General features: G+C 40.8%; 1 long non-coding RNA gene and 8 other non-coding genes across 10 annotated transcripts; 5 read left to right on the top strand and 4 right to left on the bottom strand.

Annotated features, from left to right (window-relative positions):
- The first annotated feature begins 10,793 nt into the window (after window positions 1-10,793).
- Trnag-ccc lies at window positions 10,794-10,864 on the top strand. Its single transcript has one exon. It is a non-coding gene; the product is annotated as a tRNA-Gly (tRNA).
- Window positions 10,865-10,998: 134 nt separating this feature from the next.
- Trnag-gcc lies at window positions 10,999-11,069 on the top strand. The gene has a single exon. It is a non-coding gene; the product is annotated as a tRNA-Gly (tRNA).
- A 251-nt stretch (window positions 11,070-11,320) lies between these two features.
- On the top strand, window positions 11,321-11,391 carry Trnag-gcc. The gene has a single exon. It is a non-coding gene; the product is annotated as a tRNA-Gly (tRNA).
- Window positions 11,392-11,465: 74 nt separating this feature from the next.
- Window positions 11,466-11,536, bottom strand: Trnag-gcc. The gene has a single exon. It is a non-coding gene; the product is annotated as a tRNA-Gly (tRNA).
- A 10,757-nt stretch (window positions 11,537-22,293) lies between these two features.
- LOC108090022 lies at window positions 22,294-24,496 on the bottom strand. Of its 2 annotated transcripts, none has more exons than XR_006245902.1 (2): window positions 24,159-24,496; window positions 22,294-22,828 (listed from the first exon to the last, which is right to left on the bottom strand). It is a non-coding gene; the product is annotated as an uncharacterized LOC108090022 (long non-coding RNA). The 2 variants fall into 2 exon arrangements; XR_001771318.2 differs by having other exon boundaries at window positions 24,180-24,496.
- Trnag-gcc lies at window positions 23,060-23,130 on the top strand. Its single transcript has one exon. It is a non-coding gene; the product is annotated as a tRNA-Gly (tRNA).
- Trnag-gcc lies at window positions 23,395-23,465 on the top strand. Its single transcript has one exon. It is a non-coding gene; the product is annotated as a tRNA-Gly (tRNA).
- On the bottom strand, window positions 23,532-23,602 carry Trnag-gcc. Its single transcript has one exon. It is a non-coding gene; the product is annotated as a tRNA-Gly (tRNA).
- Window positions 23,941-24,011, bottom strand: Trnag-gcc. Its single transcript has one exon. It is a non-coding gene; the product is annotated as a tRNA-Gly (tRNA).
- Window positions 24,497-25,722: the final 1,226 nt, after the last annotated feature.

Below are 25,722 nucleotides of genomic sequence, written 5' to 3'. Positions count from 1 at the left end.
ATGCTTAAACCTCGAGGGCATTTATTTAAATATCAATGAGTAAGAATTCGATTTCTTTGAAACGTATTTTGCTGTGGCTCTTACAACTATTTTTTATTATTTAATTTATTTATTTCATATTTATTATTCATTTCATTAAGCTAGATGGTAAAATAATTTCTTAGATATTTCTTCAAAAATTAGAAAGTTTTGCACGTATGTATAAGGAACTTTGAAGTGCCTCATCTATTTGAAAACTTAATTAAAATAATTAAGCTATGACATGGACAAATCTTTGCTTAAGTTGTCCAACCCTTTTTGATTCGTTAAGACTTAACCCATCAACCCTCGAGTCATCCAGCTGTCGGTAAAACGCTTCCCCCGAATTTACTTTTTGGCAGTGCCTTAAGCGGTTTTGCACCCGCCTTGAGCATCAATCAAATGGGCATTAAAACATATTCCCGAGCCAAGGCCCGAGCCCAAGTCAAAACCTCATTATCGTGGCGGGGCATTAATCAGCTGGACACCGACAAGTCGCTGGGACACCCCCTCCATTTGCCCCTCGGATCACCGGATGTCTCTATTCCCCTGAACGGCCACACAAATACTCGGACACTGGAATATTGTTGCGGTCAACAAAGTCCATGGCTTTATTAATTGCTGCTCATTAGCGCTCCGGGCCCATCGATCAAAGTGACCACAACAGCGGAGGAGAGATATATACTACACACACTATACTCGGATGTACTCGCGTGTGCATGGGAGTAACACGATGACCCACAGATGCAGATAAAACATAATTTAGTGGCAGCCAAGTGCAGATAAGCCCTGTGGCTGCCGTCGCATTGACAAACTGCAGACAGGCGCCCATGGGCGAGGATATAGGATATGGCGGGGCAAATCGGGGAAAGTCGGTGCCCCAAACAGCCAACCAACCAGCCATTCTCTTTCGCTCTGGGCGCCTCTGGAAACTTTGTCGCCATTGGACATTATCGCAATTTCTAATCGAAGGCCCGGCAGCGAAAGCAGCGGCAGAAACAACAGCTCATGATTGAAATTCAAGTCTCGCCGAACAACAGCAGCATAATAAATGACCTGCGGCCGCAGCGGGAAGCCCGAAAAACAAAGGAAAAAACAACGCTGAACAACAGCAACAAAAACAGGGGGAAGGGCTTGGCCGTAATCAGCACTTGTAACTGAAAACCCCTTAGGTTCAAGGGGGATTGGAGAGAGGGGAAGGGGGGCGTACAGCTGAGGGGATCCATGGCCAGCAGGCCGGCGAGCATGTGTAAAGTTTCCGAGGCAGAGGACACACTAATTAGCGCCCATTGATCATTCGGCCCTGGCGCCTGGGTGTGACAACCGAATTTCTTGCTAAGGAGTCTTTTATGGCCAGAAAACCCTGGCTGGATCAATATCCCTTTGATAAATACCCTAACCCAGAGACTTAACCCTCAAAATACTAACTACCTATTCAGTAAAGTTATTTGTTACTACAATAATAAAACAGTTTATGATCAAACAACTTAACTATTTATTTTTAATATCTAAGAACTATTCCTTATTTCTTTAAACAACTGTTTTAACTTTAAAATTGTTTCAAAATAACTAATTTTAATATAAGTCCGCTCAAACCAATCAACATTTTTCTTTACCCATCTTAAAAGCAAATATACCCAAAGTTCCTCAAGAACCCGAAAATATTCAATTAAGTCATTCTTATCCCATAATCACATTAAAGAGTTTTATGCATTTTGAATAATCACCATACTCATAACGATAGTCATCGGAATTTTGTATTCCCATAATCATTATCGGGGTGGATTTTCCCGCTTTTCCTTCGAATCCGCATAATAGAGCCATTTGACCCGGCGGGGGAGGAAAATGGTGCTGATAGCTGGATAGCTGACAACTTGAAGTTTTAATTGGGTCTCTTGTCGTTCGGTTACTCTGGTGGCACCCTGCCACGGGGCGACTCTAATTAACCGCACAAATATGTAGAACACTGCCTCAGTGCCCCCCATCCAAAACCGCCCATCATGCCACAACCAGAACCAAACTGAACCGAACCAGCAGCTCATAAACATAATTCACAAACGAAAATTCAATTGGCCAAAGCTTAGGCACTCGACTCGACTGTATTCTTGGTCTCGGACTCTTGTACGGGCGGTCAAAGTGCCATAAATAAATTAAACCCATTTAACATGCGTCATAAATTTATAAACAATACACCCAAAGCTAATTAGCCGACTCGAAAATTGCTACAAACGTGGCCAAAGGGAGGAGCTCAAAGGCGAAGGGGTGGCCTTTATTGTCTCGCTGAGCCAGAGTGCAAGTGTAGCTAACTGCGGATGGCATTAAGTTCTTTGGGGATTCCTGACCATAAAGACAGTGGAATGATTTAGGATCTTTACTTATCCAAGGATCTAATAAGTTATCTCTTTTTGTGACGCAATAAATCAAGTTTTTTTAAACGTTAATGTGTATTACGCTTTAGTTTTAAGAATAAATATTTAAGATAACAATTTTGTGGTCTTGAAATCATAAATATTTTGCTTATATTACTGATTTATTATAAATGTAATGATTATCAAATTTTTTTTTATGAAATACATTTTTTTTTAAATGTTAAGAAAATAAAAGGACAGTTGCAATTTAAACATGATACAAACATTCTTCATAGGAATAATTAAAATGTATTTAATGTTAAATCATTTTTTAGGTATCAAAGCAACCCAAAACATCTTTGATCTGAACTAAGGGAAAAAGAGGTGTTTTCTGTTTTCCAGTAGCTGAGAAAGCCACAACGACCACAGTTGTCCGTTGGCCATTCGTTTTTGGTTGTCTTTCTTTTTTGGCTGTTTGGCTGGTCGCTTGGCTGACTTGCTTCATAAATAAAATGAATTCGTACTCAACCCGACAGCCATAAATAATAAAGTGCAAAGCGGCACCCCCTCGGTCCACCTCGTCACACCCACTTCAAGTCGAAGTCTGGTCAGATGTTGCTGTTTTTGCTTTTGTTTTTGGCTTTGGTTTTGTTGGTGCCGCTACTGCTGCTTTTGGCCAAGTCAATTTCCACAAAGGCAACACTTTCTGCTCGGCGAATTTTAAGATTTACGCTGACACTTGACAAGGGGCAGGGAATTAAAGGGAGGGTGAGGGGTGATGGGGTTGTTGGGGGGTTTCCACCGCCAGAGGGGCAGGCTGCCCTGATGGCTGGAGCTCAGCTGTTTGTCATTTCCTGTGAATTATGTGGTGTTAGTTGGGAATGGAATGGATGCTGTTGCTGCCAGTGCTTGTTGACTACCGTTTTGTCTGTGTCCAAATGGGGGGAGAATAAAACTTTAGTCGCCAAAATATTACACCCCAAGTGCTGGAAATCTGTTTTGCAGAGTAATATTCCTTAGAAGCTGTTCAAGTTGGATTTATTACGGATATTAAACCACAGGGGTTATTTGTGCATTTTATACACTATCATTCATAAACTATGATTTATATTTTGATTTCAAAGATATTTTGGTTTACAAAATTACAGAAATAACTTATTAAAAGATTACTTATATATGAATTGTGCTTAAAAACTATATTATAATATGTTCCAAACCCTTTTATGAATATTTTTGTATATTCCACTTTCCGAATCATATTTCTACCCCCAAAATAACACTCTAATTCGACATGGGCTCCTCTTTGTGGGGGCGCAGACATTCTGCCTCCCATTAACATAACTCAATGCATCCGTCGACAGACAGGCAGCCCTTTTCGGCATCCCCAACTCCCTTCTGGGGCTCCTCGCCCCTTGGACTGTGTCAGGTCGTAAACATTTGCTTTCTTTGGTTTTTAATTGGATTTTATTATGCCAAGCCGAAAGTTAGCTGCCTGATATATTTATGATTATTATGTTTGTGCCGTGTCTTTGGCCGTATTTCTTTATTCGGCTTTTGTTTTTTGGGTTCCAGGGCACCCGAATCAGCCAAGTGGAACTGCTGAAGGAGTTAAGACGGGAAGAAATTTATTCTGATTAAGATGATAGTGAAATTCGATATCTAAAGAAATTATAATATTTAATAAAACTCAAATTAGTGTAAGGCTTATTAATTTATATTAATTATAAACTGCTTATCTAAGATTATATTTAGTAGAATCGTTGGTTTTGATCAGAGAATTTAATTAGTCAGAATTATGGTATCAGAATAATTCGTGGATAAGCACGTTAAATAGCTAAAATTATTTGTTATAAATTATTATTTCAAGGAATATAGAATATTATAGAGCTACGCATTGCTAAAATAATTTTCCGAAATAAATATAAGTAAATATAAACATAATCGTATGCACTTTTCCATCCCTGGCTCATCCCATTTTGTTTAATTGCCTGGATGAACAACTAATTTGAAGGCAGTTCAAAAGGCCAGCCGGCAAAACAGATCAGAAGTTATATGCATGCGATGGCGGTGGCGATGGCGGTGCATGTGTAACGGCACTTAAAGAACTCCAGCCCCAAAGCGATCGACCCACTCCACTCCAGCGGCGGACCCATCATATAGTCCATCCCCGTGGAGGGGAAAGATAAAACGTGGCGCTCACACAATCCCTAAATGCGTAGAGGGACCGGGGGAAACATTTAAATTTATGCGGTTTTCGACTGTGCGGGGGTGTTTCAGATGTTGCCTTTTGTGCAGTCAACAATTTTCATGCTTGAGCGATTGCCACGAAAGCGGGATGGCAGCGGACATAATTAGTTGAAACGGAAGCTAATTTATGTTTTGGCAGTTATGTTTAAATTAATGTTACGAAAATTAAATGCTCATAAATAAAACGAAATTTATGGCCCGCCAATGGAGGAGACTTAACCCAAAGTGCGTGGGTTTGGAAAGGAGCGATGTCCAAGGACCGAGAAACGAGAAATGGGAACTGAGAACCGGGGAGAAAGCCATTCGAAATCTCCCTAATGTGTGTTGAGCAATTTGTTCGAATGTGTTCTTCTGTCCCGGAGCAAAGAATTCCAACAACGTGTTTAGAGTCCATTAATGGCCTCGAAACGCACTTAATGCCCAACTGACACTGAAAGTGACAAGAAGATTGGGGGTGAGGCGATAAATCGGTGGCACTGGATATATGGCATCGATTCTGGGCATTAATGGCTGCGTTGAGTGATATTTTATGGGAAATTATTATGTGTTCAATACTGCCAAAGAGAAGCTGCTCTACAAAGATATTAACAAACTTTTCAAGCAGAAAATAAAATGAATTTTCATAGACTGTTCAATAACAATAATTTGAAATATTTTCAACAAGTTTTCCACTAGAACTGCGCAATAATTTGATTTCCTCCTCGAACAAAAAGCAAAGCACAAAATTAGATTTGAACTCCTCAACTTCGGCATTCCATTATGGCAGATCACAAAAACATTTACCGAAATACAAATTTTCTCATTGTAGCCAGGCTCCCGAAATGCCAGTCCACAAAGTTCCAGCCGCAGATTGTGAATGTGAGATTGTATGAGTGTGTGTGTGTGTGCCCCCCCATAAGAGAAAAACCTTTCAAATTTTGCAACGCAATATGTCAATTACTTTCAACAAGGCTGCCAACTGTGCTCAGCTCACAGGCAGGCACACACGTAACAGATGAATGAAAAATGAATTTAATTGCCCTATGTTGGGTGTCAACATTTTTGAAATGGGTTCGCATTTGTATCGCCGACCGAAAAGCACATTCAGCCGAACCAGGAGGCAAGTCGGATAACTTTTTTGGGCTCTTGGCTGGAGTTGGCAACGTTTTTATGACAGTAACAGCAGTAAAAGCGTTGACCTCTGACCACCCCCAGTTGACCCACATCATGGACCGAAATTCGAAAAGTATTTTCGTATGAATGGCCAACATACTCGTACTTTGTGCGAGAATCAGTCAATTTATAAAAAGGGCTTTGATTCGAACCGGATTGGGATTCCGATTGAGGTCCAAAGTCAAAGTCGGTTGGTTTTCCTGTCTGCTGCACTCTCGACCGCAAAAAGCAACATAATGAAAAGTGTTTGGTCATTTATTGTTTAAATGTCTGACAGCATGTTGACAGCCAAATGCCAAAGTAAGTTGTCACTGGCACAGCCAGTGGTTCTGGGTACTAAATGCTCTTGGTTGGTTGCTGAATGCTGAATTCTGGACTCTGGATGCCGGAGTGGATCGCTGTGGATGGGCGAGTGTCTGGCCATGTCAGCTGAACGAAACGAGGGCGAGAACTTTGAGTGAAGTCCCCTGGAATCCGGGTTGCACAAAACTTTCGCAACGGTTCGCCTTCATCTCCTGGGCAGTGCAAAGTGCAGGCGACATTCGCTTTGATGTTCCAACTTGATTGACTTGCGGCTGCCCCTGCGCTTCAATGGGAAATGTTTTGCAGCGACTCGCTGGGTTAATTTAGCTGCAAATCAAACGCACATTACGAATGCCAGGAAAGGGCAAAATGTTTTGCACATTCCAGATTGAAGCCATTTGGGCCAAGTCTTTGGGTTAATTTAAGCCAACTGAATAAGTAACTATTTGGTTTACCCAGCTGTCATCCTAAGACAGTTGGAAAGTTTAGGTAAAATACTTCAGAAATAGTGCTAAACAAATAAACTAAATATTAATATTAGATAGTATTTTATTGTTTATGTCAGTTAATGCCTGAAACATTCACTTTTGAAATATACCTATAGACACCGATAAGGCGTTGGACCTTATCCAATGGCTCCCCATAAATATCCAATCAACAATTGCATTGGCCTAAACCCAACCTTCGTTTACAATCGTAACGCCATTATTTTTTCAGTCACTTCAGACTTGCATATCATTGACTTTTTTATTTTTATAGCGCTAACGTGCTTCAATATGGCAATATAATAACCTCCAGCTGACAATAAAACATAAATAATTCGCAGGCCAAAGCCGCAGAAAAGCAACAACATGAACTATAGCCCAACAACAAAGTCACTGTCCATTCGCTGACTGCAACAACAACAACAGCAACAACAATTGCGACAAGCAATTCTCGAATGACAATTGTAAATTGTTTAAATAAAATTTATGAGTGCCCAAATGTGTCGCCATATAATTTCATGCACTTTAACATAAAATTTATCACAATTTGTGTGTCGCATATTTCTTGTTTCGCCTTCTTTTTTCCACATTCCTTTTTTTTCCCCCGTATTTTTTTGTTAGTTCACTTAAATAGTTTATATGGCTTTTTGGTCGAGAGCTGAGTTGGGTTGGAACTCTATGTGCGGATTCTATGGGCGCTTTGCCGGCAAAATAACAGTAATTGAAATTTATTGCACAATTTATCGCCGGGACAGAACGAGAGGGGAATACGGAGATAGATCGCTTTCGGTTCGCTTAACTCGCCGCTGTTTCCCTCGCTTTTGTATGCGACATATTGAAATTTATGTCAATTTAAAAAGCAAAGTTGTCGTGTCAATCATAAAACTCAATTATCGCGCAAGCATTTGCCATATAGCGCGAATTGTTGTTGGTGAGTCGCGGGGGCAAAAGGGGAACTTGACAACCGTCATCAGACAGCTTAACAACTCAATTGAAAAGTCATTTGGGAGCGTTTTTACGCGTGTCTAGCTTACGGAGCTCTCCCACAGACATCGGACAACGGAATACGAAATATGGAATATGGTATATGGTATATGGGATTCCAACCCCCCCACAACGTTCGGATTTGATTGCCGGCAATCAGACGTGCCCGCCTGATCATCATCAAAACATGCCACTTCTGTTTTGTTCGCTAATCGCCTCTCAATCGGGCTGACTACACTCACAAAAGCCGTGTTTTTTTTCGGTGTTTTTTTTCGGCTGGAAAATCCCCCTTCTTGGCCCCCAAGGCACTTAAGTGGTTTGGACTTTTCTGAGTGGCACCTCGTTGACGCTGGTGGGTGCTCATTCACTCACTGACTCTCACCGCTTGTTTCGGGTATCAAGTCGGTTCGAATGCCCTGCACACCCCAATTAGTGTTAAGGGGATGGGGATGGGAAAGGGGAAGGGGGAGGGGGCTACGATTGAAGCACTTGAAGATCAAAGGCAGATAGCGATGGTCATTTGTCGATGTCCAAATACAAGTGGGTAAAAGTGAAGATCGAGTGGGAGTGAGATCATTGGGGGTAAAAACCAATCAGTTCGCTGGAAGGGAATTATTTTTATTTTATTATCATAGCAATTTTTAAATTATTTCTTATTTATGAATGTAATGAACGTTCCTTAAACTGTTATCATCATTTATAATCAAATTCCTCAAAAGAAGTTCTTAAAACGCGTAAGCATTTCAGCGAACGTGCAGGGTATTTGGAGAACAAATCTCAATTAAAACTGTCACAGTCACTCAAAACAAACTGTCAACTTTATTATTAATTAAATGTCAGATTATAGTCGGTCGTGACACACACAAGCCCCCGCCACTTGGAACCCCAGATAGAATGGAACGGAGTGGAGTGGAGTGAAGTGAAGGGGCGGGACCATTCAAATCCGATGCCGTCAAAGGCGTCGCACACTCCTTTGAAGCCAGATCCGGAGGATAGAGACCCCGAATCTGTCTGTCAGCCAGTCAGTTAGCCAGTTAGCTAGTTACAGCGAGCTGCTTTTCACGCACCACCCCCTTTTTCCCGCCCCACTGCAGTCCACGGATCAGTGAGCCGGAAATTTTAGTGGATTAGTCGACGTGTGCACAACGCCTAATCGAAGTGGATTTTGAAAAATGATTGCTAAGTCCGACCATGATGGTGTCCCCATGCATGTCGCAATCGCAATCAATATTTTGATAATCTAGCAAAAACTAGAAAAAAATTTATTTGACAGTTAATTGAGGTGTTTTAAATCACACTTGGTAATCCGTGGAGTGGCGCTCGTTATACCGATTAACCACTTGTTCAGGTCCGATCAGAAAGATTGCCTCCATTGCCAACCGAGTGTTAAGTGTCAATCATTCATCAAGCCGATAAAAATACTGAAGTTGTTCTATATTTATATTATTTTGGGATGCATATAAAGCTAGTTAATCATGTTGAGTTCTATTTTTGGTAGAATTAATAAATCAGATAAAGTTCTAGGAAAGCGATAGCCTCTGGGAAGTTTTCTGATAATAAAAATGCTATCATTTCCGAAATTGCATTTCATATTTTGTAGGAATTTAATCCTGACAACAAGTTGACCACTTGAAATTTAAATGTATTTATAAAAAACTGGTAATAAAATAAAACGTTGGAAAATGGTTTTACAGACTTAATATTTATACATACCTTATACTTATAGCAAACACGTTAGCGGACTTGAAAAATGTCAGGACAGCTAGCCAGCTGCAATTTTCCAGGCAAATAGTTCACACCAATCAGTATCGATTAACGCTCGGACACTCGTACAAAACCGCGATTAGTCCGGCATCTAACAGCAGTCATAACACCCCTCGGCAGGCCGAGTTGGCACATGGTTAGCCAGATCGATTTACGATCAGCATCCAGTTGGCCAGCAGCCGGACGGCTGTAACCTCATCGAGAGCAACACCTTGTGTAACATTAATTTGAGCAATTTAAAATCGGCCGGCCAGTGGCTACAAATCAATTTCAGCTTGACAACTTAACAGTCTAATCGAAAACAACAAAATGGTTGCCCCGCCAACACGCCGGCATTGGAAACCAACTCAATTGACCAGCTGTCCACGTCGAGTCCAAATATGACCTGTTCCCCGACCGCCGATCGCCGATCGCCGATCTCCGATCCCTCGAACCACGATCCATGGGACTCCCGACTACTCCCTTCCTTGAGCTCCTTGTCGTGCAGTAAAATTGTCATATTGCAAGCGCACGCAGGCGCAGCGTAAATGTTAAAAATTATAGTTAAACTCATAAATTACAGGCGTAGTCAGCCGTTGAAACCCGTTCTCCGATCTGCAAACTGCGATCTGCGATCTCGCCCCCGAACGAATGAACATGCCCTGACAGCTCTCTGGGTCTTTTAGACAATTTAAAGGCGGTTCGTACTCAATAAACCAAATTCCGCACATAATTAATCGATCCAGAGAGGCCGGCTGCAAACCAGACCCCTACTCCGTCGCCGACTGCGACTTTGCTGGCTTTATTTTTTACACAATATTTTGACTTTGGATGTGGGCTTGAGTGAGAGATGAGGAGCTGCGGTGGCGGAGGTGTGCGAGAGGCGAAACTTTTTAATAGTCGCGCCATAATCGTAAATCTTTTGTGTCCGACGCAGTGCAACGAACGACAGGGCCGACAAAGCCAAGGCTCGGATCGGGATGGATGGCATGGGGTCGGTGGACAGGGGGCAGCTTGGGGGCAGTTTGGAGCTGGAGGCAGCTTGGAGGCAGCTCTGCGGCAGCTATAAGGCCGTGGGGATGGCGGTTGCCCCAGCCAACCCATGCCACGCCAGGCGAACCGAATGGCGGACCTACCTACAAACAAATCGGGCCAATGTTCACAACTTTATTTATCGCTTAAGAACACGGCCAGGTAACTGTCCCTCGCTGAGAAAGGGTGTCTTTCTCAGGTGAATGGGAGCCAAGAAGATTTAAAAGCGCAGCACCAATTTAAACAGAATTTGGATCAACTTTTCATACGATTTATTATTGTAAATATTTTAAAAATATATTTGAATTTCCGAACATATCTTCAAATGAATGAAATACTCCAGAAAAGAAATGATTATCTAGCTACAATTAAAGTAGAAAAGAAATTTATTAATTGTAATTGTTCAACTTATGATATTGTTGTAACTTAAAGATCCTTAATGATGCTTATATTTACAACTTTTTCCCAAATGCGCACTGAGGCATCGGTGGTTCAATGGTAGAATGCCCGCCTCCCACGCGAGTGATCCGGGTTCGATTCCCGGCCGATGCAGACAAAGTATTTTGTTGCACTATTTTATCCTTATCACATAATTCTTTAGACAACTATCTCATTGGTAAAACTATTTTAAAAGTCCTCTTGAAACTAACTTTATATTGGGAATCTCAGAAAGAACTTTTTAAGAAGCATCGGTGGTTCAGTGGTAGAATGCTCGCCTGCCACGCGGGCGGCCCGGGTTCGATTCCCGGCCGATGCAGATTAAGTTTTTCATTAATTATTTTTTGTCATATGATAATTTCGGTCATGTGTTATTTATCTTTGAGACGCAGGTTTAGTAACAGATAAAGTACTGGAGTAATTGGTGAAAATCAAGTTTTGGTTTTTCAAATGCTACTGACAACATTTCAAATCCGGTTTCCAACAGTAGGTGCATCTCTGGGATTGTTGCTCGCCAACTTTTTCGCCAAAAGGAAAATTTCTGCTTGGAAAATATTAAGTTTTTCATCAGCATCGGTGGTTCAGTGGTAGAATGCTCGCCTGCCACGCGGGCGGCCCGGGTTCGATTCCCGGCCGATGCAAAATAACTTTTTTTACAGGATATTAAAAAATTTGTATAAAAAATACCTATAATTACAAAAAAAAAATGTAAATCTGCATCGGCCGGGAATCGAACCCGGGCCGCCCGCGTGGCAGGCGAGCATTCTACCACTGAACCACCGATGCTTCTTAAAATACAGCATCTGAATTTCCAAATAAAAAGTTCATAGTAAGGGAAGTGCGTGAACATATCTAGTATATTTGATAATCATATTTCTAAACCAAATATTTTTTCATGAAATTCATGATCCACAAGTAATCAGTACAGTAGCATCGGTCGCAGGCTTCCAGGAATTGCGGTTGTAAAACTTAATCAAGCATCAGTTGGGAAATGATCACCGGATTCCGCGGACTCGTACTCGCATCCGTATCTTCTTCCCATTCACCTTGCGGACAGGCAGTCCGAATGAGTCGAGTTGAGTTGAGTTGTTCCCCCTGAAGAAGGCGCGCACCATGAATAGAGTTAGGATCATGGCCAAATGAGCAGCCTTAAGCAGTATCCCATGGCAAGCCCCTCTTGTAAGCCCGACTTGTGTGCGCATTATTCAAATGCCCATCTAAGTATCTGTCGCTGTCGCTGGCTTTGTATCTGTATCTGCGTCTGCGTCTGAGTCTCCGTCTCCGTCTGCATCCGAGTCCGTGGAAAAGGCAAAGCCAAAGCCAAAGCTAAAGCCAGCGCATGCCAAACCACGTAAACCAACCGAAAAGAAACGATACGAAACCATACGAAACGAAACGAATCGCCGAGAGAGAGACAGCGACAACATGGAGAACTGTCAGTTGGAGCTGACATATAAACTGACAGTTTGAAATTGAGGTTTTCTCCATGCTGACAGCGTAACACGTCAACTTAAGGAGGCATGAGGCCGGCCGAAGTGCCTGTCCAGATACAAATAGACAACCGGGGCCCCGAGGAGAGTGCGACTAGTCCATGTAAAGCGAAAAGATAGTTAAGACTCCGCCAGAACGGGACGGCGATAAAGATGGAGACGGAGATGGAGATGGAGCCAGCAGCTATCGCAGACAGCAGCCGTAGACAGCAGGCAATTTGACAGCTTAAACACACGAGCATGTCAAAATGATATGATCGCTAAGTGAGCGCAAACACACAAAAGCCCAGAATACGGCACACGGAGATATAGTCGGATGAATGCAAAATGGACAGGGAGGGCCAACTAGTACAGTACATCTCAGCTAAGATGGAAATTTTGCAAGAAATCCAAGCATGGAACCATGTATATGATGCTCAATAAATAATGGAAAGCAGTTCTGCTATCTAAAGTTTATTTTTAATGGGTAATATAAAAAACTATATCATGAAATTATTCTATTGGCAACGGAATTTTTTTATTAAATTTATATTTAAGTTCCTCAAATAGTTTATAAAAGTGAATAAATTTATTTGCTTTCTGAAGAAAACTTTTGAAACAACTAAGATTTTGGGATTTTGATAGAGTATAATAAACCTAAGAAATACATTTTTTGAACAAGCAAATATTTTGAACATATTTATTACACAAAATCCTAAGGCTAAACTATAGGAAGTGGAGCCTGTAACTGGCTTTGCACCATAATCAACGTCCTAGCAACCTCAAGTGTTGCATCATCTTTGCGCCGCTGCGCATCGGTTTCTTCAATAACAAAAACACACAACCCGACGCTCGGACAAAACTTTTGCCAGTCAGTGTTGGCTCCAAGTGGAGCTCGGCCTGGGCCTTTGGTTATGGGTCTGGGTCTGGGTCTTGGCTGGGGTTTCAAGACGGGAATGTGTGTGTGCGTGTGTGTGTGTGGGTACTGGGTAACTTATCTCGGCTTTCAGTGTCAGCATGTTGTAGCTGTTGTGCGCTCGTTCGGAGGTTCGGCGTGCGTGTTGCTTTTCATGTTTACATTAATAAAAGTCAAAGGTTCTCGAGACTGACATATTGTAATTTATGTTTAGTGACAGCTTTATATCGGCGCAAAACGAACTTTAATCACTTGTTATTTAGCATAAATGAGTTGCCTCCTCTTGGGATGACTTGCGGATGAGTGGAATTGATTTGTTACTCGATCTGAATATGCAATCTCTGACTGTACTCGTATATATTCTACTCAACGTCGTGATGACCTAATCGGACCTTGCCTTATTGAATCCATATACGTACTATTTAATAAATATTATTTAATTTTATTTCATTGAATACTCTTTGTCCGCTGACGGGTGTTCAAAATTGAATAAGCTGCCACTTAGAATGGGGGTCTCATGTCAGTTTTATGTCAAAATAAATGAAGTTAAATGACAGTTTAATCAAGGCGTCAGGCAATGTCAGAGCATCATCAACCCCCCGGCCCCGTCATTATCATCATTACTATACGTTCAGTCAGTCAGCCATTCAGTCAGTTAGTCATTCAGTCAGTTAGTCAGTCAGTCAGTTGGTCGGTTAGTCATGTGTGTACCCCTGTTTAAACACGAGGAACTATTGTAAAACCCAACTGCTGTTATGCTGACTGCCTGTGACTTGTGTAATACATATCTGGCGAACAATGCGAATCCGTCGAGCAACTACGTACACTTTTTCCACATATATCTGTATTTTCTTCTGTTGGCCTGTCATTGTCAGGCATTTGGCGAGAGACGTTCGTAAGTGCATTTGCATTTTGCATTTGGCGCGCTGCAAGCTGCAAATGTTTTTGACACTTGACAGCCAACGCACTGACAGCTATAAAAATGTACGATAAACTTGCAGTACATGGCCAGCACAGTGGCAGAAACTACTGAGGAAAATCAAGAAAGAATAATTTCATTTGATCTCTTAATAAAAAGAATTGCCGGAGAAACTAACTCAAGAAAAATACTAAGAAGGCATTTAGGAATTAATTAAAGTCTTTTAACAATATACATTTCATCAAGTAATACTTATTTTAGGTTTTGTTTTATTCAAATCAAGATTTAATCAAAGTTAAGTATAATACCATCTTTTACTAAACCATATTCCTTTCAAGACTTGCATCATTCAAATTTAAAAACTCCTGCCACAAGCTGCAACCTCAAAACCAATTTATCCGGATAGACCAAATCATCTGGTAATTATTATCAGCGGGATGTATTTGTTGTGGTTTTAACCGGCCCGCAGATCGGATCGACTGACTCCCGCGTATAAATAGAAAACCAAATAAATCTTGGGCGCTCTTTGAGGACGCCGTCTTCCTTTTCCACGATGGAAATACATCTGTACTCTTTATGCCGCGTCATCGTCGGCAAGAAGTTGTTTACAAATGAATTTAATTGATCAATCAAAGCGAGTGAAGATCAAAAAAAAAAAAAAGCAGAGGAGAGGAGAAAGAAATAAGATCAAAGCAACGCGGAGCCCAAAACAGACAAATGCCATACAAGCAGCGACAAGCCGAACATGCAGCAATCAGCCAGCAAGGGGCAACACCACACCATGCCACACCGCATTAGACATGTTCTCCGCGAGTCTTTCAGTCACTCACTCACTCAGTCACTCAGTCAGTCATTCAGTCACTCAGTCATCCAGTCGCTCAGTCATTCAGTCGGCCATTCCGATCGCTCCATGTCCATTTGGTCCCGCCACTTCAACTCGAAGATTCATTGCATCGCACTGCATCCAGTGTTGTTCGCTGGCGTTGTTTTGATTGCTATCACTCAATGAACTTTGATTGTTGTAAATGTAATTAATCAATAACACAAACATTTACACAACAGCGGCGGAGCAGGGGCCATCAGCATCTTAATCAACTGCAATTGTGCTGGGAATCGATTGGAGGTTGTTGTGACATTGGGTCTCTGGACTTGGTCAATGTTTGATATGGAAGATGGAAGATAAATTGGGAAATGTGTTTTACACAGGGAGAAAGAGAGAATGTGAATCTAGTCAAGTCAACAACTGCATGCAGATCATCGAAAGTAGCTATTAAAAATATTTCTTGTTAACAAAATTTAATTCCACTTCACTAACATAAATTGCAGAGTGTTCTTAAGCAATCAATATTTGATTTGAATTAAAATATAATGAATTACATTTTTAAATTAATAACAATAAGGCTCCTAATGTCTACAAATCGTTAACAAGTTATAGGTTTCCAAATTGTACCCAAAAAGTGAAAATAAAGTAACCCTTCTAATATACATCCATCGTTTGAATTTTAGCCAATTGATATTAATTATTTAGAGCCGGCTTTTGGGACTAATTACGCTTGCACTGGTCTGCCATTCAATAAAACCAGCTCCCTCTTTAACCGTCATTACATAAATTAAACGCCAAATCGTATGCATAATTTTAATAAATATTATAAGTTGCAACCTCCGCTGGCAGCAGCAAAGTAAATGCGACTAAACATCCGGCGGAGGTCATAGAGAGCAGGCACCCAAAATCCCATAAATAACCCAACCGAAACGAACAGAACCGAACAGATCCCAGCTGAATTCAGCTGAAAAATGGTTTACAAAATATTTTCGTGCTATTCCAACCGATAAGGCCGAGTGGCAAAAAGAGGGGCGGCAAAGGGGGGTGGTGAGAAATCTGCGCCAAAATAATAATAGCTGAAAAATTTGTAAATATTTCATAAATGGGACATAAATTAACACAACTAATGCCATAAACTACAGCGGCGGCAGCAACAATAACCAATGTTGCCATGATTTGTAGCACGATAATTGCAGCCAGTTGCAGTAGCTGTGGCAGTGTCAGTCCCGACAAACTTATGAACACGAAAAATAGTCGCAAAAGTTGACATTTTCGCTCGCTTTATCTAAATGCACTAAATAAACCGCACACACACACACACACAAATACCGACATACAAACACACAGATACTGAAGCACATGTGCATAATGTCATTTGTTCACAATTTATCGGTGGCACAACAAAATGTGAAAACCAAACAGCAAAAAAAAAAACAGCAAAATAAAGCAACAACAGGGGAAACATCGAGCGGCAGCATAAATATTTTAATATGATTTACAAGCGGATGCAGTCAGAGCTTAGACTCGAATTTCGAGTTTGGTTCTGGCTTACCATTTTTTTATTCACCCGTATCTATTAGACACACAAATATCCAGGACTGCACATATTCGTATATATATTATAAATGGGCTTTCCGCAAAAACAGGATGTTTTTGATAGCGCAGAGTTTGTCCACAAGCCAATGCAGTTGTCCGACATGAAATATGGATTAGCCGAAAATTATGCATAAATTACACACTGCCGGCTTATGGGATAACATTAGTATATATATTTTAATATTTATGCTTCCGTTGTGTAAATTTAGCATTTAAAATAGCTCAGCGTTTGATAGGAATTATTAATTGAAGCCAAATTATTATTATTAGGTTGAATGCACAGAGCTTTAAAATCGGTTTATGTAAGTGAAGCATTAAATTAATTCAGAAATATGATTTGAATTTTGATTGAAAACACACTCCCACACTTCGAAATTTCTGAGCATAACATGTTAATTAAAAATACTCATTTGCATTTTGTTAGTGTAAAAAGCTAAGAACTAAATTCGTATCTCAAAAGAGCAAAGATCCTTCCCTGCCTATGGGAACGTGCTATTAAGAAAGATTTTAAAATATTCAAATTACAAGGCCCAACTGCAGTGGGTGGGAGCTCCATGAGTCAGGTTAAGTGATAAGAAAATTACTGGTTACACTTATTAGACAGCAACATGTCAGAGATAGCAGTCTAGCAGTTGGGCCCCGGAGAAACCCCGGCAAACAAAGGGCGTGCCCCGAACGACTTCCTCATCAACCGGGCCAACACCCCACAGACAGCCACGTTCGGTTCGGTTCGGTTCGGTGCGGTGCGGTTCGTTGGCAAATCTGAAAGTGTAATAAATTTTAAACAATGCGGAAAATTTACGGTGATTTTCGCTGACATGCCCACTTCTGAGCTTTTCGGGCAGAGTAAGAGTCAGGAGCAGCAAATGAGGCGAGGGTATGCGGTGTGGTATGTGGAATGGTAAATGGGGTATGGGGCATGGGGTATGGTATATGGTATAGGGCTCAAGTGTTGGTAGCATGTCTCGAAAGTCGAGTCGCGTCGAGTTGCTGGCGGTATATCAAAGAGCTTTTGTTAACCGCCCCCTCGAGTGGAGCCAAGTGGAGGATAAATGTGTGGATGGAGACGGAGACGGAGACGAAGACGACGTCACAAACTGTTGAAAGCGCAAAGTGAAAGATATATGACTTCAAGTAGGTGTAATCACACTCACACTCCCAAACAGACACACACACTTAAATAGGTTCAGAAATCCTAAATGACAGGCATACACGTTTTTGGTAATACCTTAACCTTCTCGGAAATTAGCTTTACATCGTAACAATCTTTTCCTTTCCTAGTTACAAACTTTTTTCCGAAGATGGCTAAAGTTTATTTATTGTTATACGGGGGTACAAAATAAAAAATATAAAGGAAAATTCTGATAATGCTGGTTTACTACTTAAACAATTGTAAAAATTGCTTCTTTATAAATCGTAAGCTTTTTAAAAATTTACAAAACCCTTTCTAAGAGTATAAAATTTACACTAAGTGTTTTTTTTTTCAAAAGAGGAAACTCGTTGACTGCTTCACGCTGAGAAATTACTTGGCCCATGGGTTTTGGTTGTCTCTCGGCGAGAATTCCTCCACCCAATGCATAAATTCTACAATTTTCCTCGGGCAAAAGGGTTTACCTTCGCTGCTCTTGGCCCGGCTAACTTCGGCTTCCCTTTTCCCAGCCGTTTTCTAGGTCTTGCCATTATTATTTTTGGCTCCCCCCAAACGGTGTCTGTGTGTTTGGGCCTGTGTTAGAGTATGCGTGAAATGCGATTTATTGTTTTCGTTAAAAAGATTTATTATACGCTATGCATGAACCCGAAACCAGCTTAAGAGTCCCTTGCCAAGGTCTTCTTGGTTCTCCTTGGCTTTATTTGAAAACTTTGCAAAAATTTCCACCACTCGTTGGAGCGGGAAAAGAACTAGGAGATAACAAAAGGTTTATTATTGGGTGTCTACAAAACTTACCTTGGCCAACAGGATTGTCTAAGTAATTGACCAAGAATATAATTATTGCATGCAATAACTTAATATCTTTATTAAAGAATAATAAATGATGCAAGGTAGTGTAATGAAAGTTTAATAAATTAATTGGCAAAATGTAGCTTATTATAAAAGCAACTTTTGATAACACAAATTACTTGATTTAAGAAGCCCACCCATCAGATCTTTGAACTGTTCTTGAAATGCAGACCACTTCAAATCCACTAAGTGCCATCAATATCCAGGGCATCAATTACAATTTATGTTCGACCCCCTGGCAGTCACGCCCCCTCGATTGGAAACTATTGAACCCCCTGTCCGCAGCCACTGACCCCCAAAGAGATGACTCTACAATCCCAGGGGTCGGGGATCTCCTTTTGGGATCGAAGTGGGGAGTGTGGAGTGTAGAGTCGGGAGTCCGGAGTCAGCGGGTACAAATTGCAATCGCAAGACATTCGTTCACTTGCCACAAGCTCCTCCTCCATCTGGCTGGATGTCCCTGCCTCTCAGCTGGCGCTCAGCCGCACGGACGTCAGAGCATATTATTGTAAATTGAACTCAATTACCAGTGACAGCAGACAAATTGAAGTGGAAATTGAGATCTTCTTTTGGGCGAAGAAGACGGTGATGGCAATGCGAATCGCTGAACGACGAAAAGCTTATAAAAGAACGAAAAAAAAATGTAAAAAACTTCACAAGAAATATTTTTGAGGGAAAAACGCACACATACACAAAGTACCTATAAGCAACGATAAAAAGAAAAAATATAATCAACGAATATATAGTGCCTTATACAAACAAATAGGTAATAAATGAGTAGTGCAGTAATTTGAGTTAATAATTACACATTTTTGTACACACTTATTTTACGAAAGATCTAATCTTGAACCCCAAAAAGACACAATATTTCAATTAATGGAATACCCTTCTGCTTTAATCACGATACCCCAATGAAGAGTACTTAAAGGAAAGAATCAGAAGAAACTAATTCACTTAAAAACACTTTGGTTTTGATGGGCCCCCAGAATGTGTGTACCCCCGTCGCACAGCCTCCTTCCCTTGAATATCCACCCCAGGATTGTGTGTCTGGCCGTCTGTGAAATGTCATTTGTCAAATGCACTTTGTGTCACTGTCTGTCGCAGTTCCCATCATGATTTCCCAGACCCCGTGCTTGATGTCCGAGTGTCACAGACATGCGGGTGAATTTGTCAAGATTTTATAAAAGCATAAAGCGAGAAGCGAAAAAGGTGATGGTCGAGGGGGTCCGTTCTTTGGCTAATTTATGAGTCAATTAGTCTGACGGCCTGGCCATGCATAAATATTATTATTAAATAGAGCTCTTCGAAAGGTACGAGGCTCTGTGGTCGGACATCCAAGACTTATTTCGTTAATCTTGCGTGTTGCGTTTATTGTGTCTTTGCTTTATGGTCCATTCAATTTGGCACAAGCTCACAGCCTCAAAAGCTATTGCTAAACACAATTGCATGCAACATTGTTGCTGTCGTCCACTGTAGAAAAATGTTATAAATCAAAAGCACTATGCAAATAGACAAAGAGCAATTATATATGGTACATCTAAATCATTCCGTTTACTTTGTTTCTCCTTCATTTAATTAAAACTTAAATTGTATTTATAGAATGCATTAGGCATACTTAAAGTTTCAGTGCATGGGGCTGTTGCAAGGAATGCTTCGTTGAGAATTAAGTGCCGTGTTGGCTCATATTTTATAGCCAAAACAAACGCTTGCATTGGGGTTAATGTGGTGGGCGCGTGTAGATCATTATAGAAGCCAGCTGAAATATTAATAAAATGCATATTCAAAAAAGAGCTATTAAATTAAATTAACATGAAAGAAAACTGTGAAACTAAATGTACAAAAAATGTTCACTTAATGAGAATTTATGGCGGCTATAAAATCATAAACGAACAGGAAGTAGTTGATATTAAAATTTATGAATGTGTCAGTCGAAGCTATAAAAGAAATATGTTGAAGTACTCTGGAAAAGAAATGAAAAAGGAACAGTTAATTATTTAGATTTTATTGATAGTTGACAAAAATGTTTTATGTATCGAACTTCAACAAAATTCCAAAAGCTCTTGAACCAGGTTCTTTTTCCGCGTTTACAAAAATGTGCAGCCGATAAAAAATGTATATAAATAAATGTGGGTGGTGCACGTGGATGTCATATCCTTCCCCATGTTGCATTTGCACAACGCAGTGGGGACCCATTTCGCTTTCGGTCATATAACACACCCGCGATGGCAGCAACAGCAACAACAACAACAACAATAGCAACAACGACAAGGGCCCCCAAACAAATCGAAGCAATTTACGAAAATGTAGAAAATGTCATTGGGCTGTCAGAATGCATCGTTGTTGTTGACATGTGACCATCCTTATATGCCCCATGCACCTCCCTGCTCTCTCCTTTCTGCAGCATGGTAGAAATTGTTATAAAAATCCACAGCGGCAACAGCAACAGCAACAACAACAGCGAGTACATTGCAACGTATAACAAATTGCACAGCAGCAGCAACAACTCTGCTGTTTCTGACAGTGAAAGCATTGTTGGCTGACAGCTCGAAAGGGCTCGAAGTGAGGGTGGTGCGACCCAAACAGATAGTGCCACATCCATGGACGTAGTAGGGGGGCTGCTAACGTAACGTAACGCTGCAACGTAGCACAGGGGGCAGCATGGGTGTTCCCTCTGTCACTGCTGTTGACCGTTAAATTAATGGCCAGTGGAAGTGGCAGCTGAGCAAAGAGAAATGCTGCACAAAATATATGTAGTATGCACATGTGCTGGCTTTCCAACTTTACATCGAAGAAATGTGGACCTTTTGGCCGAATAATTACTTAAACCATAATCTGCGAACACAATTGGATGTTTGGTCTGAAAGCAGAATTGTCTTAGGCTTTTTAAAAACTTCTTCTTTGAACTTTTGGTTAATCCAATTTTGGATTTAATACAATTTTTTATAGCAAGTGATTTAACAAAAATAAAAAGTCCAGATTCTAGATATATTTTGTTAACTAATAACTAAATTTTGATAGCTCAAGTTTTCTGTGAAATATTTTTTTATTAAAATGCCTTATAGCCACGAAAATACCCAGCAATTATTCGGCATATCTTTTTACTAACCGCAATGCTTTCGACTGATATGGATTTTCCCAATTTTCTCCCGGGTCTTGTCAGTCGTTTGCGCCTCGCAGCTGTTTCGCCGTTGTCTCATTTAAAATGTGAGTAGCTCTCAACATTTAACTGACAATGAGTTGTTGGCTGTTTCGCCGCCGACTGGTTGGACTTCGTGCTGCGTTGCACCGCTGGCAGCCAAGTGACAGATAGCGAATCCCTGGCAGGCTGGCAGGAAGCGACTGAGACAAGGACCACGAGGACAATGGGGCGGAGAAAGGAGATCCCGGCGGCAGGAAGAGTAAGACGAGTAGCGCGGGGCAATCAGGCGACACTGAAGAATACGGGGAAACCGAAAAGATTGAGGGGAAGATGGAGGACAGAAGATTCCCGGCGTCCTTTTGTTGGCCTTTTTTGCTGCGCCTTTACTACGGCTTGATCGTAATTGTGAGTGACAACGGCTTGATGCCTGATTATGATAAATGAATTGTTAAATTGAATTAGGTGTTGCCGCGCTGCTGTCACTCAAAAACCATCGTCATATTTCCCTCAAGTCCCGCGCAGCGTCTGCTTTTGTTGTACCCTGTAATCAGCGAGAAAAAGGGTATATCGTTTATCAACATCTGTTTGATGGAGGTAAAAAATTTTTCGCTTTTAGTATAAATACTATTATTATTAAAGATTATTAGATCAATGTATATAAACTTATTCTAGCAGACAACTATTAAAAATTTTGCAATTGTATTTTAGTAATTTTTTCTTTTTATAAAATCTTTTAACATAACTTAAGTGGTATAAAGAGGTCGGCATATTACAAATTTTTAATCTGCGTTGGTTGGCTTTCTCCTGGTTCGCTCTTCGCAACTCCTGCCACCACTTCAAAATGAAATTGCATGAAATTTGATATTTTTCAACGCTTGTCAACGGGGCCAGGACACAAAGGGTTGGGTTGGGATGGGATGGGCCTGTCAGATGATGGACATCCTGCCTGGAAGGGTTGTTTGGCAGCAATGGTTGGAAATCTGGCGACAATTGTTGTCTGTCGCGGTGCGGTGTGCTCGGGAAATTAGCTCAGGTTACCTTAATTACGGGCTCTTGATGCCCGCGTATCCTGAGAGGTTTGTTTGTTTGTGTTCATGAATAGTTGAGCTCCGGTTGCTAATAGGCTCTTAGACGGATGTTTGAGTTCACAGAAGTTAATAGACGGCTGTCAGCGGTACTCGTCTTTCACGTTTTGATCGGCGGGTTCTTTCTGGGAACTGAAATTGTATATTTTTGTATGTTTTCAATAAGCTCAAAAGTAGTTTTTAATGCTAAAATCATATTCAGATATATTTCATCATATAAGCAAATTTCATCTGAAATATGCCACAAAATGTATTTTTAAAGATAAATAAAGTAACTAGTACCTCGATTTATTTCAAAATTAGGCAAGCTGCCTTTTTAAATTTAAGTTAAAATTTTAAAATTCTGGCGACGGAAAACAAGAAGCATCGGTGGTTCAGTGGTAGAATGCTCGCCTGCCACGCGGGCGGCCCGGGTTCGATTCCCGGCCGATGCATACTAATTTTTTAAATTACAATAGTTATTCCAATTATTTTGGATTTATAATTTGTCGAACTGTTTTTTGGAGATTAAAATTTAATAGCCTGAAAATTACCAAAGTAATTGTTCGTAAACTCGTTTTGCGCCTGCAATAGCAACCTGCTACTTGAAATCCGGTTTTCCAACAGGAGGTGACTCTTGTGAATCTTTTGCAATGATGTTCGCCAATTTTTTGCAAAAACGAAAAAATTTTAGCATGGGAAAGGATATTTTCCTAACAGCATCGGTGGTTCAGTGGTAGAATGCTCGCCTGCCACGCGGGCGGCCCGGGTTCGATTCCCGGCCGATGCAAAATAACTTTTTTTACAGGTTATTAAAAATTTTTTATAAAAAATATAATTACCAAAAATGTAAATCTGCATCGGCCGGGAATCGAACCCGGGCCGCCCGCGTGGCAGGCGAGCATTCTACCACTGAACCACCGATGCTTCTTGAAGTTCAAGATCTAAATTGTCAAAGAATAAGTTAAAACAAATAGGAATTTGGGAATAGAATTTATCAAAAAAGAGTTATCAAAATTATGCTGTTTGTAACTTAACCGTTCTCAAGCATAAATTTCCATTCCAGCTAAATAATTGTCGAGCTTCATTGGTAATGATGCACCTACTGTTGGAAACCGGATTTCATATGTGGTCAGAACATTTAAAGAAGGAAAATTAGATCTCCACCCATTACTTTCGCAATACGTCTGTTATTGAAGCTGAGTTTTAAAGAAAAAAAACAATAAATTATCACATGTTATAAATTAATTAATAAAAAATTAATCTGCATCGGCCGGGAATCGAACCCGGGCCGCCCGCGTGGCAGGCGAGCATTCTACCACTGAACCACCGATGCTTCGTTGGAGACCTCGCCAAATAACCCAGCCACAATTTTAGTAGGGATGGGGAGTTCCGTATAATTCTACTTTCGATTGAATGAGAGACTTTCATAGTCTTAAATAAGAATAAGAATTCTTGTCGTTGTACCAAAGTACATATTTACCACTCTTCAAAGATCACCTACCGACAGCACGAAAATTGTCAAATAGGCAAGGTGTAAGCACAAAAGACACAGCGAAATATATTCTTGTTGCCATCCAATTTCGCTGGCTAATCAAACAAGCGCCGAATGTCATACATTTTCATGCCAAGTGACAGTTGCTGACCAACACTCGGTTCCCTCATTAGTGTGGCCCATCCAGTCACTCATCAGTCACTCGAGCGCCTAGTTTTTGGGTGGGTAATATATCACACGGCTCACGTCGAAGAGATGCGTAGGAAAAAGGGAAAACTGAACCAGAAAAATGAGCGTACTTGTTGAAAATCACACCTAGCAGAGCAGAGCCAACTCGGCTCCCCCCGGAAATTTCTGGAGGGGAATGCTGGGAGGTGTCACGGCAAAACAGCTAGCAGCGACAATGACAACGGTTCCACATTGTTGTCACATGTCATCCGACGCTGAAAAAGATGACACCACTCGGCGGGGGAAGCGCAGGGACGAGGATGAGCGTGAAATACGAGTCCTTCGGCATGTAGCACAAAATGAAATGGGCGAAAAATGATGAATGACAAAATTATACAGCAAATGCGCGTCGGGCTGACATGTGACCACTAATGAGGATCAACTGGAGTCGGGTCTGGAGGATGGGACATTTCTCGCTCTTTTTTGTTTCCAACCACTTGAAAGTCAAATTTTGGCATTAAATTTCGGATGGAAGAACAAACATCCTTTATGGATTGGGTTTCACCAGCACAACTCACTTCTTTATAAAGCATATTTATTTTATCCAAGAGTTCCACTTCAAAGGAGTTTGATATATATTAATTAATTTGGAATTTTTGAATATAATCGGGAGTTGTAAAGCTCTCTTGTAGGGAAAATACGCTTATCTAAACGATGCATGAGTCGAGGAAGACGTCATGCCCTAAAAAAGTGCACAGTGCCAAAATGGTCAGGAAGTCGGGTCATAAGCAGCCAAAGTCGTTTGCTAAAACGAGCATATCATGAGGGCAAGGACGCAGCAGTGGTAGCAACCAGACACTACCATTAAATAATAAAATGCAAAGTCAGCAGGAAATTCGCACTGGGGGTAGTTTCGTTCACTTTTCAGCTGAGCACACAAGAAAAACGGGGAAAAATGCAATTCGGCTTGGAGTTTTAAAGTCTTGATGAGGCGACTGGGGTTGAAAAGGTAATTCAATTTCAAGAGGCTGAACACACTCACTTGGGGTTGCTCACCAATTAGGAAATCATTGGGATTGAAATCATTAAAGGATCTTAAGAGGAAATATAAGGAAAAGTATATTTAAAGGTACTTTTTGAATATAAAATAAATTTAAATACCATATTAATTCGATCGTGATTCATAACTTGACCTTATTTTAACTGCACTCACAGCTATTTCTAAAAATAAACTTAACAAGATCATTGAAATGTTCGATTGAGGTATCATAGTTGAAAGTGATTCCGAATTTGGTCAGCGAACTTTCCAAAGCCATTTGCGATAAACCACTTTATTGACGGGGACGCCCACGCAAGTGGTTCGCCGGTTGATCGCCACCACCCA

Source organism: Drosophila ficusphila, unplaced genomic scaffold, assembly GCF_018152265.1.
Source record: "Drosophila ficusphila isolate 14025-0441.05 unplaced genomic scaffold, ASM1815226v1 contig_174, whole genome shotgun sequence".
Taxonomy (NCBI): domain Eukaryota; kingdom Metazoa; phylum Arthropoda; class Insecta; order Diptera; family Drosophilidae; genus Drosophila; species Drosophila ficusphila.
Note: the sequence above shows the minus strand (reverse complement) of the source record. Positions and strands in the feature narration are given on the sequence as shown.